The sequence below is a fragment of the Nerophis lumbriciformis genome, linkage group LG13 (assembly GCF_033978685.3).
Source record: "Nerophis lumbriciformis linkage group LG13, RoL_Nlum_v2.1, whole genome shotgun sequence".
Taxonomy (NCBI): domain Eukaryota; kingdom Metazoa; phylum Chordata; class Actinopteri; order Syngnathiformes; family Syngnathidae; genus Nerophis; species Nerophis lumbriciformis.
In genome coordinates this window covers 39,021,183-39,035,366 of record NC_084560.2, presented here as the reverse complement: position 1 = coordinate 39,035,366, position 14,184 = coordinate 39,021,183, and the positions used below count along the sequence as shown (strand labels likewise).

Below are 14,184 nucleotides of genomic sequence, written 5' to 3'. Positions count from 1 at the left end.
GGCGGAAGGCGGTGTACACCCTGGACAAGTCCCCACCTCATCGCAGGGCCAACACAGATAGACAGACAACATTCTCTTATTATTATAATCAAATGACAGCAGTCATTTCCATGAGGTTATTTTCTAATATAAGTGTTTAGGCCCACTTACAATGACAATAACAACAAATATTGTTTTTCATGAACTGTGTACTTGTATTGTTTGTCTGGGTGGAGGTCCTGCTTTGGAAATAATTTGTACCCCTTTCAGACATTGCATTTAGTTCCCATTAAAACATTCACATGTTGCACAATGAGATGTAAGCAGGGGATCATGTGTACATTCCTGCAACTTCCTGTTTGTAAAAAATATATTTTTATTAGTATTTATTTAATATACTAACAGCATTTCATGATTAATAATTATAAATTAAGATTCCTAATAAATAACACTAGAATAAGCACACATTTGATTGGTAAATCATAGTGTAACGACCTGGAATGACACTTTATGTGTGGTGTTGGAGTTGTCTGACTTTTTGTGTGGCCGTAAACGCATCACTGGCTAAGTGCCATATGTGCATGTGTTACCATACCATACCATACCAACGTTATTTATAAAGCCCTTTAAAGACAAGCACAGTTGAAAAACAAAGGGCTGTACACCACAAAGAAATGGAGGCAAAGAACAGACTAAAAAATTACATTTAAAACAGAAATAAAAATACACATTTAAAAAGCAAATATAAATTACCCTAAGAACAGTTTGTTAGATAAAAACAGTTTAAAAGTTAAAAACAGTTCAAAAAGTTAAAAGCTAAAAACAGTTCAAAGTCTCATGCTGGGTTAAAAGCCAGTGAATAAAAATGGGTTTTAAGAAGGGTCTTAAAAATAGCCAAAGAAGGGGCCTGTGTTGGTGCAAGTGAGAAAGAGCGAGTGGCTGCTGTTGATATAACAAAGTTGCTTTTGGTCTGGTTTGTACTGCAGAAAATGACCACTTTTGCTAGATATTATTTTTTTTACTAATGTTTTGGTGATGTGTTAATGGCCGACAATGAAGAGTTTTGCTCAGTAAAGTGATGGATGGAATTCATGTCCTCAAAGCGTCTCGACAGACGTTACAATATTTGAACAATGATGACGAAAACTGTTTTCTCTGTCGTGTCTGTCGTGTCGAAAATTGTTATGCTTCTATTTTTTTTATTTGATTTTGTGCGTTGATTCCAGAAAACACAGAGTGAGATGTTATACCTCTTGTGCGAAACACAAATGCATAAATGACTCAACACGTTAAAATGACTAGAACAGTGAACGTGAATGGAAGACCTGACGGATAAAATTTACGGGTGCGCATCATCAGTATCATAGATTTGCCGTGCGCAGAGGACGCTTGAGCAGTGCGCAATTGCACAGGCGCGCACCTTAGAGGGAACATTGCTTCTGACACCACCAGATCGCAGTATAAGTGTCCATATGTTGGCATAAGACCCCAATTCAGTAGGGTACACAATTTTGGAAATAAGAGCTAAAAGGTGCTGTCCACGCATGTGGCCACTAAGGCCTTTAGAGGTTAAAGTGCAGTTCCCCTTTAAGATCACAAACATTTGGGTTGCTTGGATTTATCCATTAGGTGCTGCAGTAGCGGGAGAAGACTTTTTGTCACTCAGGGTCCATCAGCACATGTGGAAGTGACCCTTTAGGTAACTGTGTGTGTGTGTGTGTGTCAGAGGAAGTTCACATGCCAGCTGACGGGCCTTTGCGCTATGTTAACCCGTCCAAGGGCAGCATAGCAATAACAAACACAAGATCACAGCGGTGAGGTGACCCCTGACCCCGCGCCCTCCTAGCCAGATCATTATCACGCTGACATCCCCCCCGCCCACATTTAAAACACCGCCCGGCTAATATGTCTTCAATCATTGACCCTTTTTAAGACGAATGGCAGACGAGACCAGCGCTTCCTCATTGGTGTCCCGCAGTGAATGATTGACAGGTGGGCCGTTCGCCCCGCCCCATCGCCTTCCTGAAAAGCCCTGCACCTTTTTTGGGGTTTTTTGGTTTTTTTACCCACAAGTCTTTGCAGCTCTAAGCTGGACCGAGACAGTGCTGGGGAGGACATTTTCAGGGGACGGCTTTTCGCAGGCGCTTCATGGTAGGATCTAGCTGATCTGGGAACACACACACACACACACACACACACACGCGCACACACACCTTCCTTCCTCCCGTCCAAACATCAACCTTGAGGGGTAACGAGAGCCCGCTTTCTGGCCTTATTAGGACGGACATGTTGACACGAGCAGAGTGACATTCTTGTGCCTAAAACGCCGCGCTCCAGGGAGGGGGACGTGGTCAAGGGAAGGCATAAACATATCTAACGAGAAGGGAACGGCTTTCATTTGATTAAGGCTCGGTATTAGTGGCCAAGTTGAGAGGGGCGTATTATTTTCCACATTTAATAACACAGCCAGTTGGCAGCTAGAAGAGGACAACCCCCCCAAAAAAGGTCCAGCCTCCTCTCCAAAAAACACACACATTTTCCAAAACCTCATTAAGCAGGCCTCTGCCCCCTACTCCTGCACACCGATGTCATTTTGGGGGCAAAGTGTTTATGTTATCGTGTGTAACTCGTGGCCGAAAGGAAGGCGGGCACATGAAATGAAGTATTTACAGATCATTCCAACTGTCAAATAGTTGTGGCCCAGTGACAAAGTGCAGAGTGCTGACACTCGCAACCTTCCTGCCGCCTCCTCGTTAGCGGGAGCCTGATTCCATTTCAGGTAAGGGATCGTATCGGGGCGGGAGGGGGACGCCATTTACCAGAAAGAAGGAGAAAATAATTCCTAAGAGGCTCCAAAGAGACGCAAACGAGAGAGAGAGGCAATCTGAAACCCCCAAAAATCTTTACGTCGACCGCTTATTTTAGTTTTTGTCATTAGTTTTATTATTTAGTTTTTCCCTCACTTAAAATATTAAAACAATATTTTATTCCATTGCTTTTTATTTGAATATTAACAATTTCTATGTAACTTTTCTTCTTGTTTGTCTTAATAGATTATTATTTGTATTTATTTTTTCTCACTTAAAATATTTATTCTATTGATTTTTATTTAAATATCAACATTTACTTCTATGTAACTGCTTCTTCTTTTTTGTATTATTATTATTATTATTATTATTATTATTATTATTATTATATGCATTTAGTTTTCTTCTCACTTAAAATATTGTTTTAAATACATAGGTGTATTGATTTTTATTTAAATATTAGCATTAATTTATATATATAACTTTTTCTTCTTTTTTGGTATTATTTGTATTTAGTTTTGTTCTCACTTAAAATATTGAAAAATATATAAGTCAATTGATTTTTATTGAGATATTAGCATTCATTTCCTTGTAACTTTTTCCTCTTCTTTTTTGTATTATTAGCTTTGTTATTTAGTTTTCTATCACTTGAAATATTTGACAAAATATATAATTCTATTGTTTATTCATTTAAAATATTAGTATTAATTTCTATATATAACTTTTTCTTCTTTTTGGTATTATTTCTATTTAGTTTTGTTCTCACTTAAAATATTTAAAAATATATAAGTCTATTGATTTTTATTTAGATATCAGCATTAATTTCCTTGTAACTTTTTCTTCTTCTTTTTTTGTATTATTAGCTTTATTATTTTTGTTTTCTATCACTTGAAATATTTGACAAAATATGTAATTGTATTGTTTATTCATTTAAAATATTAAAATTAGTTTCCATGTTTTTTGTATTATTAGTTTTAATATTTTGTTTTTTTCCTCACTTAAAATACATTTTTAAAAGGCGTAATATAATTATATTGCTTTTAAATTGGATATTAATATAACTTTCAATGTAACATTTTCTTCTTCATTGAATCGTGGAGATATATTGGATGAATATTTTACATTTAAAATGTATTATTCGAAAACAAATTATTACTAACATGAAGATTATGATAGGCCCACTGTATATAGAAAAATATATATTTGGCTGCACACATGTATTGTTTTGTTTGTCAGACAAGTGTTGTTTTAAGCAATACTTTCAAATCGTGTTCATTTCTTAATATTGAGAAGTGGTCAAGCCTGAATAAAGTCAATCAGAGACGATTGATAATCCAGATAGTTTTTTTTATGATGGGCATATTTAAATATATCGTTATGACAGTGAGAAAATAACTTTTTAAATATATCACATAATACGATTCGAATTTCAATCAAGTTTGCAGCCTGCATGCAGAAAGAAGCATTAGGTGACCTCTGCGCGCATGGAAGCAATTTAGCTTTAAAAAAAAAAAAAAAAAAAAAAAAAAAAAAGAGCTAGTAAATTAATCCTTGCAGGAAACGAGACATCCTTTATTAAGTCTTATTTATCACTGCTGTTTATTCTATAATACAAGAATAAAAAAACATATAATAACAATATAATTTAATTAAATTCAAAGTGGATTTGTGAACGTATATCAGTAAAAAGAAACGGGGGGGGGGGGGGGGGGGGAAACACAATACAAAGAATGTGTTATGCAAAATGATTTCTTTCTTTGCTTCTAATTGTTCGTCGCGTGTCTGCTGTTCGTTACTTTCGATATCAATTAAAGCTGATTGGAAACATGAGCAGGGAAAATAGAAAATGCAAACAAAAGCAGCGAAGTCACACGCCTGCCTGACACCAACTGAATAATCATGTGAATTAAATAAGGCGCCATACACATATTTCATTTCATTTGGTTTACATTTGGCCTCAATGTATGGAAGCATGAATAAAATATTGCAACGTGAGAATCGTCCATCGGCTTATTCAGCCGCTCTTTAATTCTTTTGACTCAATTCAGCGAGAAATGTCCATCTGCTTTATTGTCAATTTAACACCAACATAACGCAACACGTTTTCATACACAAGAAAACAATTATTTCGGCGGATTTCAGACATTTTTCCCCCTTAAATGTCGGATTAATTGCACTTGTGCCCACTTTTAGCAGGCCACGAAAAGGACACTTGATTAGGCACACACGCACAAAGAATCCTCCCTACAAACGTAGTCTAATATTTTGGTTTATTTTGATCATTTTTAAAGTACGTCACTTTTAATTATTAATAATAATGTTAACAGAGTTTATTGATTAAAGAACAAAATAAATAAATACGAGTAAATGTTGAGATTGTTGTTTATTTAAAAAAAAAAAAAAAAAAAAGACAGACTGTATGATAATAAAACTTGATTAATTTAAGAGAATGAAGTGTAAATATGGGCTATATATACAATATATTAGACTTAGACTGAGACAAACTTTAATGATCCACAAGGGAAATTGTTCAACACAGTAGCTCAGTTCCAATGATGGAAAGTGTAAGGATGGAAAGGACAATGCAGGTATAACTAACGATTAATTTGATAATCAATTAATCTGTCGATTATTACTTCGATTAATCGATTAATAATCGGTTAAAAGAGACAAACTACATTTCTATCCTTTCCAGTATTTTATTGGAGAAAAAAAAACAGCATACTGGCACCATACTTATGTTGATTATTGTTTCTCAGCTGTTTGTACATGTTGCAGTTTATAAATAAAGGTTTATTAAAAAAAAAAAAGCCTCTGCGCATGTGCATAGCTCCAACGAATCATGACTAAATTAATCGCCAACTATTTTTTATAATCGATTTTAATCGATTAGTTGTTGCAGCCCTAAAATAGACTAAATATAGCGATATAATATATAACATATATACGAATATATACATATGTGTACAGCATATTATATATACAGATACATTATATTATGTCTATAACATATATACAATATATACCAATGACCATGTCCAATATTCCAGTATATGTGACAGCAGCAGCATGAAATAGAGAGTAGATCCAGCAGAAAATAGAAAATAGACATTAAAAACAAAGAGAAGGTGTGTCAGGTAATAAGCAGGTAATATTATACATTTTTAATGGTATAAATAATGTCATAAAACATTGCACAGGCACATGTTTTGAATTGCATTCGAGGGTGCAGCAGGTGTACCTAATTTTATGTCTAATGTGTATTTTCTCTGGTGGGGAGGGAGGGGTGGGGTCACATGGTTTATGTTTATTAATGTTGCCTTTCTTGATGCAGAACAGAGCGTCTGCTTCAAATCACTTGTAAAAAAATAAAAGTCATAAAGCATTTATTTCTTTTTTTTGGGAAATATTTTGTTTACGGGAGGAGGTGACGCAAGCCCCTGCTGGCATGAAGGCCACCCACCACCGCATCCATACTAGCAGGGCCAGGGGCCGCGTGCACGCGCGCGATGGTTATTTTTGACGGATCAATATTTTATTCGGCCGCGCACGCGCATGTGAGATACCTTCATCCCCCCCCCCCATCCCCTTGCACCCCCAAGAAGCGGTAAAGAGATTACACAAATATTCCCTGCATGTTGTGCTTCAATTATTCAGGCGTCTCACACACCAAGAATTAAGAACATTTATCCTTCTACGTCCCTGCAGGACAAAAGAGAAAAACGTTCGCTACTCAATGAAAAAACAAAGACAGTATTATCAATAATGCATCAGACGAATGGCACATTTTGCAGACTTGAGATGCACGCACACACACACACACACACACACACACACGCGCGCACACACACACACGCACACACACAGCACAACGTTGTGGTAAAAAAAACACTGATATTTGTCCCAAATTTTTTTTTACATGATTGTATTTTTTTTAATGGCTGAAATGGTAATATTTGAGAGGATTTTGCATTCTTCACTAACACATTAAATGCACAAATCACCTTCTTAAAAGCCAAACTATGATTATGCTAATCCATCTGACTAAAACAACTTGAGAGGTAATACACAGAAGAGTTCTGAGTTATTTTTTAGGTAAAAACATGTCAATTGGAGGGGTCGCTGCAGGGACTTAACAGTGACGACATGAAAAACGTGGTAAAAAAGGACACGCAAATAAAGGTGATCAAGACTTAAAACAGTATACAACTTCACAACAGTGGAGACATAATTAAAAAGAGCTTAAAATATATATAGAAGCTATAGGTGGATCATAACAGCAATTATGGCTATTGGCTAATAACATGATTTAAATATACATACATACATATATATATATATATATATATATATATATATATATATATATATATATATATATATATATATATATATATATATATATATATATATGATGATCCATATATACATTATGGCTAATATTAATATGATTTAAATATATATATGATGATCGATATATAGTATGGCTAATATTACCATTATTTAATTATGCATATACATCATCATCCATATACATTATGGCTAATATTAACATGATTTAAATATATGTTCTGCAGCTATATATGATGGTCAATATACATTATGACTAATATTAACATTATTTAAATATATGTTCTGCAGCTATATATGATGATCTATATAAATTATGGCAAATATTAACATAATTTAAATATATGTTCTGCAGCTATATATGATGATGATATACATCATGACTAATATTAACGTGATTTAAATATATGTTCTGCAGCTATATATGAGGATGATATACATTATGACTAATATTAACGTGATTTTAATATATGTCCTGCAGCTATATATGATGGTCAATATACATTATGGCTAATATTAACATGATTTAATCATATATTCTGCAGCTATATATGAGGATGATATACATTATGGCTAATATTAACATGATTTAAATATGTTCTGCAGCCATATATGATGATCTATATAAATTATGGCTAATACTAACATTATTTAATATATGTTCTGCAGCTATACATGATGATGATATACATTATGGCTAATATTAACGTGATTTAAATATATGTTCTGCAGCTATATATGATGGTCAATGTATATTATGGCTAATATTAACATGATTTAAATATATATATATATATATATATATATATATATATATATATATATATATATATATATATATATATATGATGATGATATACATTATGGCTAATATTAACATGATTTAAATATATATATATATGATGATATACATTATGGCTAATATTAACATGACTTAAATATATATATATATATGATGATGATATACATTATGGCTAATATTAACATGATTTATAAATATATATATGATGATGATATACATAATGGCTAATATTAACATGATTTAAATATATGATGATGATATACATTATGGCTAATATTAACATGATTTAAATATATGATGATGATATACATTATGGCTAATATTAAAGTGATTTAAATATATATATGATAATCGTTATACATTATGACCAATATCAACGTGATTTAAATATATATTTGATAATAGATATACATTATGGCTAATATTAACATGAATATAGGCAGCTGTCTTCCAAAATAAAGTCAGCGACGTCATCACGTGCCCACGCCAATGATCATTTTTCGCAAGAAGAAGTTTCAAGTCGGAGTGCACGTTACTTTACACAGAAGCCCTTTCACAATAAGACTTCCTGTGCGACGCACGCTGACAGCTGTCGATCAACGTCCTCTTCATCATTAACTGTGGGGGAGGCGCTCAATGTGGACCGATGATCGCACGGGAGAAAATAACAATAAATGACGTTCTCGTTTAAGAAGTACATCTTTTAGGACGCGTATCAAAAACGAAAGGCGTTCATGGAGGGTGACGCCCCCCTCTCTTCCTCCCTCCTTCCCTCCTTGTCTCCTCCTCCCTCGGCGAGTGGCACTGACTGAAAGCGACTCTTCTGGTTACAAAGCTGGCGGTTCGGAGCGAACTTCACGGGTCCGGTTTCTTTGTCCGCACTTGGCGACCATGACGAACAAGTCCTTTGCGCAACGTTGAGATTTTTGAGAGAGAAAACCCAAAAAGGAGAAGACAAAGTTCCGGTTCCGGGGAAACAGAAGCGCATCCTTCTCACCTGCACTTCCAACAACTTTTTATTCCCACGCCACCGAACCCATCGTGGATCTCAGCGGTTGTTGAGGGTTTTTTTTATCGTTCCGTGCGTCCGGAAAGAACAGACCCGAACCCCCCCAGCCCAGCCCTGCACAGCCCAGCCCTGGATTCACTACTGCTGATCAATGGACAGAACCTCCTCAGCGGCCAGCAGCGCTACACACACGCCGTGAACAGTGAGTATGAGGCGGCCAGGTGCAGCCCGCATGCACCCTCACCTGCACGGAGCCCCGCAGAAGAAAAAGAACAAACCCAGCTAAGAATATTACAAAGTATAGAAAATATATTCATTTGTCGCTACTAATCACATTGATTATTACAAATATCACTTTTTAAAGTGTGCAAAACACATGCAAAATAATGGCATTTCGATATTTGCACGTTCGCATTTTGCACACAATATTCCTCAAATTGACACCTAAATTCAGTAAAACGACACTTTCATATACACACACACGCACGCGGGAGAAAGTACACTATGTGTGTGTTTGTACTGCAAAAATACTTTTAATTTGCATCTGAATTGTCCGTATAGGTTTTGAAAAGTGCACGCCAAATTTTTTCCCCCCAGTTATTTATTTATTTCAGGCAATGACATAAAAAAGTAAAATAATATACATTAATATAGTGCAAAAGGTAATGTATAGTATGTAATGCATGGCAAAGAATTAAAAAAAAAAACACTAACAGGCGCACACGATGAAAAGAAAAAGGCCTAACAAAAATGCAATCGTTGAAAAAAAAAAAAAAATTATTGAAGCGAATGCGTTAAAACGAGACCAGGTGGAGGTAGAATAAATGTTGACTCCCTCACTTATCGAACTGTGTGAGGTTTATTTAGAAATTAAAGTTTTTTTTCCCCCCATTTGTTCGTCACTGCAGGCCTCTTAAGCACTTAATTGTTGTTATTTTTTTTGCAGCACAGAACTAATAATAATAATAATACAAAATAATAAGTAATATACAAAATTCAAATACTGGAAATAAAATGTATAAAGTAAACATTGTAACTAAAAATACATTCAAACCATAACAATATTTTCCTCAATATGTAGGCAAACGTACAGAAAAGGTGACTTGTTTTTAAACACGTTATTGAAATGGTTTAAATTAAAGGTGTGATGAACACACATTAAGTTGCATAACGATGACCTTTCACCTTAAGTACCCCACCGTGGTATTTCATTTAAATGGCTACTTTTACATGAAATACAACAATGTGACCTGGTCATCCATCACAATGCGGTGCCACACACACACACACACACACACACACACACACACACACACACACACACACACACACACACACACACACACACACACACACACACACACACACACACACACACACACACACACACACACCGAATAATAATCTATCGAATAATAAGGCCCATTTTACCGCCCATCATTTTAATTAGTTGTCGTTAGCTATTTAAACACAATTGTTAAATGAACGCCTCCGTTAGGCTGCCAATCAAAAGACATTAGAAAACACACTGTGCAGGGGTACCTAATGTTGTGTCCTGTAGGGTGCCACTTGCCTCATGGACAGTGATGTGTGTGTCTGTGTGTGTGTGTGTGTGTGTGTGTGTGTGTGTGTGTGTGTGTGTGTGTGTGTGTGTGTATGTGTGTGTGTGTTCTGGCAATGCTTACTTAATGGGGACATCACTCTGTTCAGACAGTCACCTTTAGGGGACCTCTGACGGTATGGGGACAAAAAAAAAAAACAGGTCCCCTAAAGGGAAACCTTTTGATCCCACAACAGGGAAATTTGGGTTACTTTGTTTACGTGTTTCAAATATTGGTAAAAGAGAAAATTAATTTGTTATCCTGGCATTAATAGTACTGTGATTCTGTATGGTATCCATCCTTTAGTTAAAACTAATATATTTTTACAAAAACAAAATCTGGTTTAGTGTTCCTTAGGATGACATTTTCAGACAGCATGATTATAAAACATTATTACCTTAAAGTATGATTCACATTCAGAGTTTTCCATCCTATATATGGTAGTTGGAGTAGCAGACAACTTCATTACTGCTAAATAGCAGTTTCAGTAATGTCACAGAAGATGCAGGATTTGCTTTAACATTTAAGTGGTGACACTTCCTATTAGAGGACAGCTGTAGTGCTGTGTTCTGAGGATCATGTCATATTTCTTTTTTTTTTTTTTAAATGGTCCCCAGTAGTCAGTACAAATTTGTGTGAATTATGCAAAATGATTTAAATTCGGTCCCCATGAACCATATTAACTCTTTTTCCCCAGGGCCCCCAGTAAGAATGATCAGCACATTACTTAATCAATTTACCTCATTTTTTATGCTTCCACAACCTGTAGAAAGGATGGTCCTCACAAGTCATGATCAAAAACTTGCTCCCCATTCCAAATGATAACCAGTACGTGTGTGTGTGTATGTGTGTGTGTGTGTGTGTGTGTGTGTGTGTGTGTGTGTGTGTGTGTGTGTGTGGCAAGTACTCACTTTGCATGTTACCAAATAAGATGTGAGCGTTTACAAGAAAGCCTTGCCTTGTATCCTGTTGTTCCCGAAATCCTCATGAGAACCACGCGGCGTCCTCTGCAGTGGACGATTGTCTTTGGTTCATTTCTTCACCAATGTCCACTGCAGAGGACGCCGCGTGGTTCTCATGAGGAATTCGTAGTGCCGCCGTTTCAAAAGTGTTTAGCTTGACTTCCTCCTTCATTGGCAGCCATCTCCTTTTTTAAATTATTATTAATAATATAAATATTCAACGTGTGTGTGTTTTTTCCTACCTGGTTTTATCAGCTCCGCAGAGACAAGCATTAACCAATAGCTCCGCCATCAAGCTGTAAAAGTGCATCTACCTGGCGGGGAAGAAGGGAGGCCCTATCTGCTGCTATCTGTGCTAATAATTGATAAGCTTTAATTAGTGCTCATGTCAAAAGAAGAGAGCGAGATGAGGCAAGGCAGATTAAGACTCTTATCCGACTTTTATGCCCGCTTGTGTAACTTTTAACCCTCGGTGTTGAACTAATAATTGAGGTCTTGAACGCTGCAAGTGATGGGATAAAGTAACACTATATGGGGTGTCCTCATTTTGTCACTTGACTACCGTATTTTTCGGACTATAAGTCGCAGTTTTTTTTCATAGTTTGGCCGGGGGTGCGACTTATACTTAGGAGCGACTTATGTGTGAAATTATTAACACATTATAATATTATTTATCTCATTCATGTAAGAGACTAGACGTATAAGATTTCATGGGATTTAGCGATTAGGAGTGACAGATTGTTTGGTAAACATATAGCATGTTCTATATGTTATAGTTATTTGAATGACTCTTACCATAATATGTTACGTTAACATACCAGTTGGTTATTTATGCCTCATATAACGTACACTTATTCAGCCTGTGGTTCACTATTCTTTATTTATTTTAAATTGCCTTTTATTCTTGGTGTTGGGTTTTATCAAATACATTTCCCCAAAAATGCGACTTATACTCCGAAAAATACGGTATATAATGATGTGTGTGGTGCCCCCTATAGCAGGCCTGGGCAATTATTTTGACTCGGGGGGGCAATTGTAGAGAAAAAATGTGTCTGGGGCCCGGTATATTTATTTTTAGGAACGCTAATACAAAACCTCACGATAATGTTTTACTGACTGCTAAAAACGCTAAAAAAACGGAATGGAATTTTACATTTTCTACTGAATGAGACACCCAGAATGTACATGAAAATAAAGAATGTGGGATTTACAATATTAACTATAAAGGATAAAACACTGAATATTGAGAACATATAAACGTCACACCCCCTCTCCATCCACATATTTTACAATCAAGCGCAATGCAACAAAAATGCAACAAACAGTGAAATACGAAGGTGAAGGGTAAAAAAACTAACACCTACGATCTGATATATGTGATATATCACTAAGCTTTAGAACTTTGTTGTAAAAATCTCCTTCCGCGACACCCGCATTTCAGGCTGGCCGTTCTGGAAACACTCTGTGGAAACGCTCCCCACCCACACTGCTTGGTGCCTCGTCTGAGCTGCTGTGACTTAGATGACCATAGTAACTAATTAGACGACCTGGTATATCATGCAAAAACGCATATTCCAACCATTGAAATACTTTGTATAGTTGAAGACTTACGGTCATTTGAAAACATCACTGCACATCATAATGGCAGCTACACTTTACATCTTAAACATCTAAAAAAAATTATTTGGGAATGTCCGGTGGGCCAGATTGAAAAGCTTAACGGGCCGCATGTGGCCCCCGGGCCTTAATTTGCCCAGGTCTGCCCTATTGGTTGTGGCCAAAATGCTTTGGAAGTAGGAGAAGGGTACAGTACATATTTGGTACCAATCAACAGGTTGGATACTTTTGTGTGTGTTCATGTGGTAATAAATGTTCATTTGTTTAATACTAACAATATATTGTTTTCTTAATTTAACATTTAACACTGAGGTGATGAAGATAACTGTCATGATCCAGTCTTACTTTTTTTGAGTCTCATTTGCAAGTATACATTCATTTGATGTTTTCTTTAGTCATGAAGTAGTCTTTGCCGTTAAGGCAAAGTCTTTTGTTCAGGCCGACAAAGTGTTTATACTGTAAGTATTGCTTATTACTAAGGATGTCCGATAATGGCTTTTTTGCCCATATCCGATATACCGATATTGTCCAACTCTTAATTACCGATACCGATATCAACCGATACCGATATATACAGTCGTGGAATTAACACATTATTATGCCTAATTTGGACAACCAGGTATGGTGAAGATAAGGTCCTTTTTAAAAAAATAAAAAATAAAATAAGATAAATAAATTAAAAACATTTTCTTGAATAAAAAAGAAAGTAAAACAATATAAAAACAGTTACATAGAAACTAGTAATTAATGAATATTAATAAAATTAATAATATTAATAACAGAAAGAAACAACCCTTTTATGTGAATGAATGGGGGACGGAGGTTTTTTTGGTTGGTGCACTAACTGTAAGTGTATCTTGTGTTTTTTATGTTGATTTAATAAAAAATAAAAATAAAAAAAAACGATACCGATAATAAAAAAGAAAACGATACCGATAATTTCCGATATTACATTTTAAAGCATGATGTCCGATAATATTGGCCTGCCGATATTATCGGACATCTCTACTTATTACACACCGGCTGTTTGATTTTAACGTGCATCTTAGTTGTAGTT

General features: G+C 35.5%; 1 protein-coding gene across 3 annotated transcripts in view; it reads left to right on the top strand.

Moving 5' to 3' along the window:
* The first annotated feature begins 8,843 nt into the window (after positions 1-8,843).
* The window catches only part of satb2 (SATB homeobox 2), a 97,762-nt gene continuing 92,421 nt past the window's right edge, over positions 8,844-14,184 (top strand). For 2 of the 3 annotated variants that reach the window (XM_061970832.2, XM_061970831.2), the window contains exon 1: positions 9,037-9,149. The gene's annotated coding sequence lies outside the window, so the exon portion shown is untranslated. Of the gene's footprint in view, positions 9,246-14,184 lie in introns of all 3 variants that reach the window. The other variant, XM_061970829.2, reaches the window with a different exon arrangement.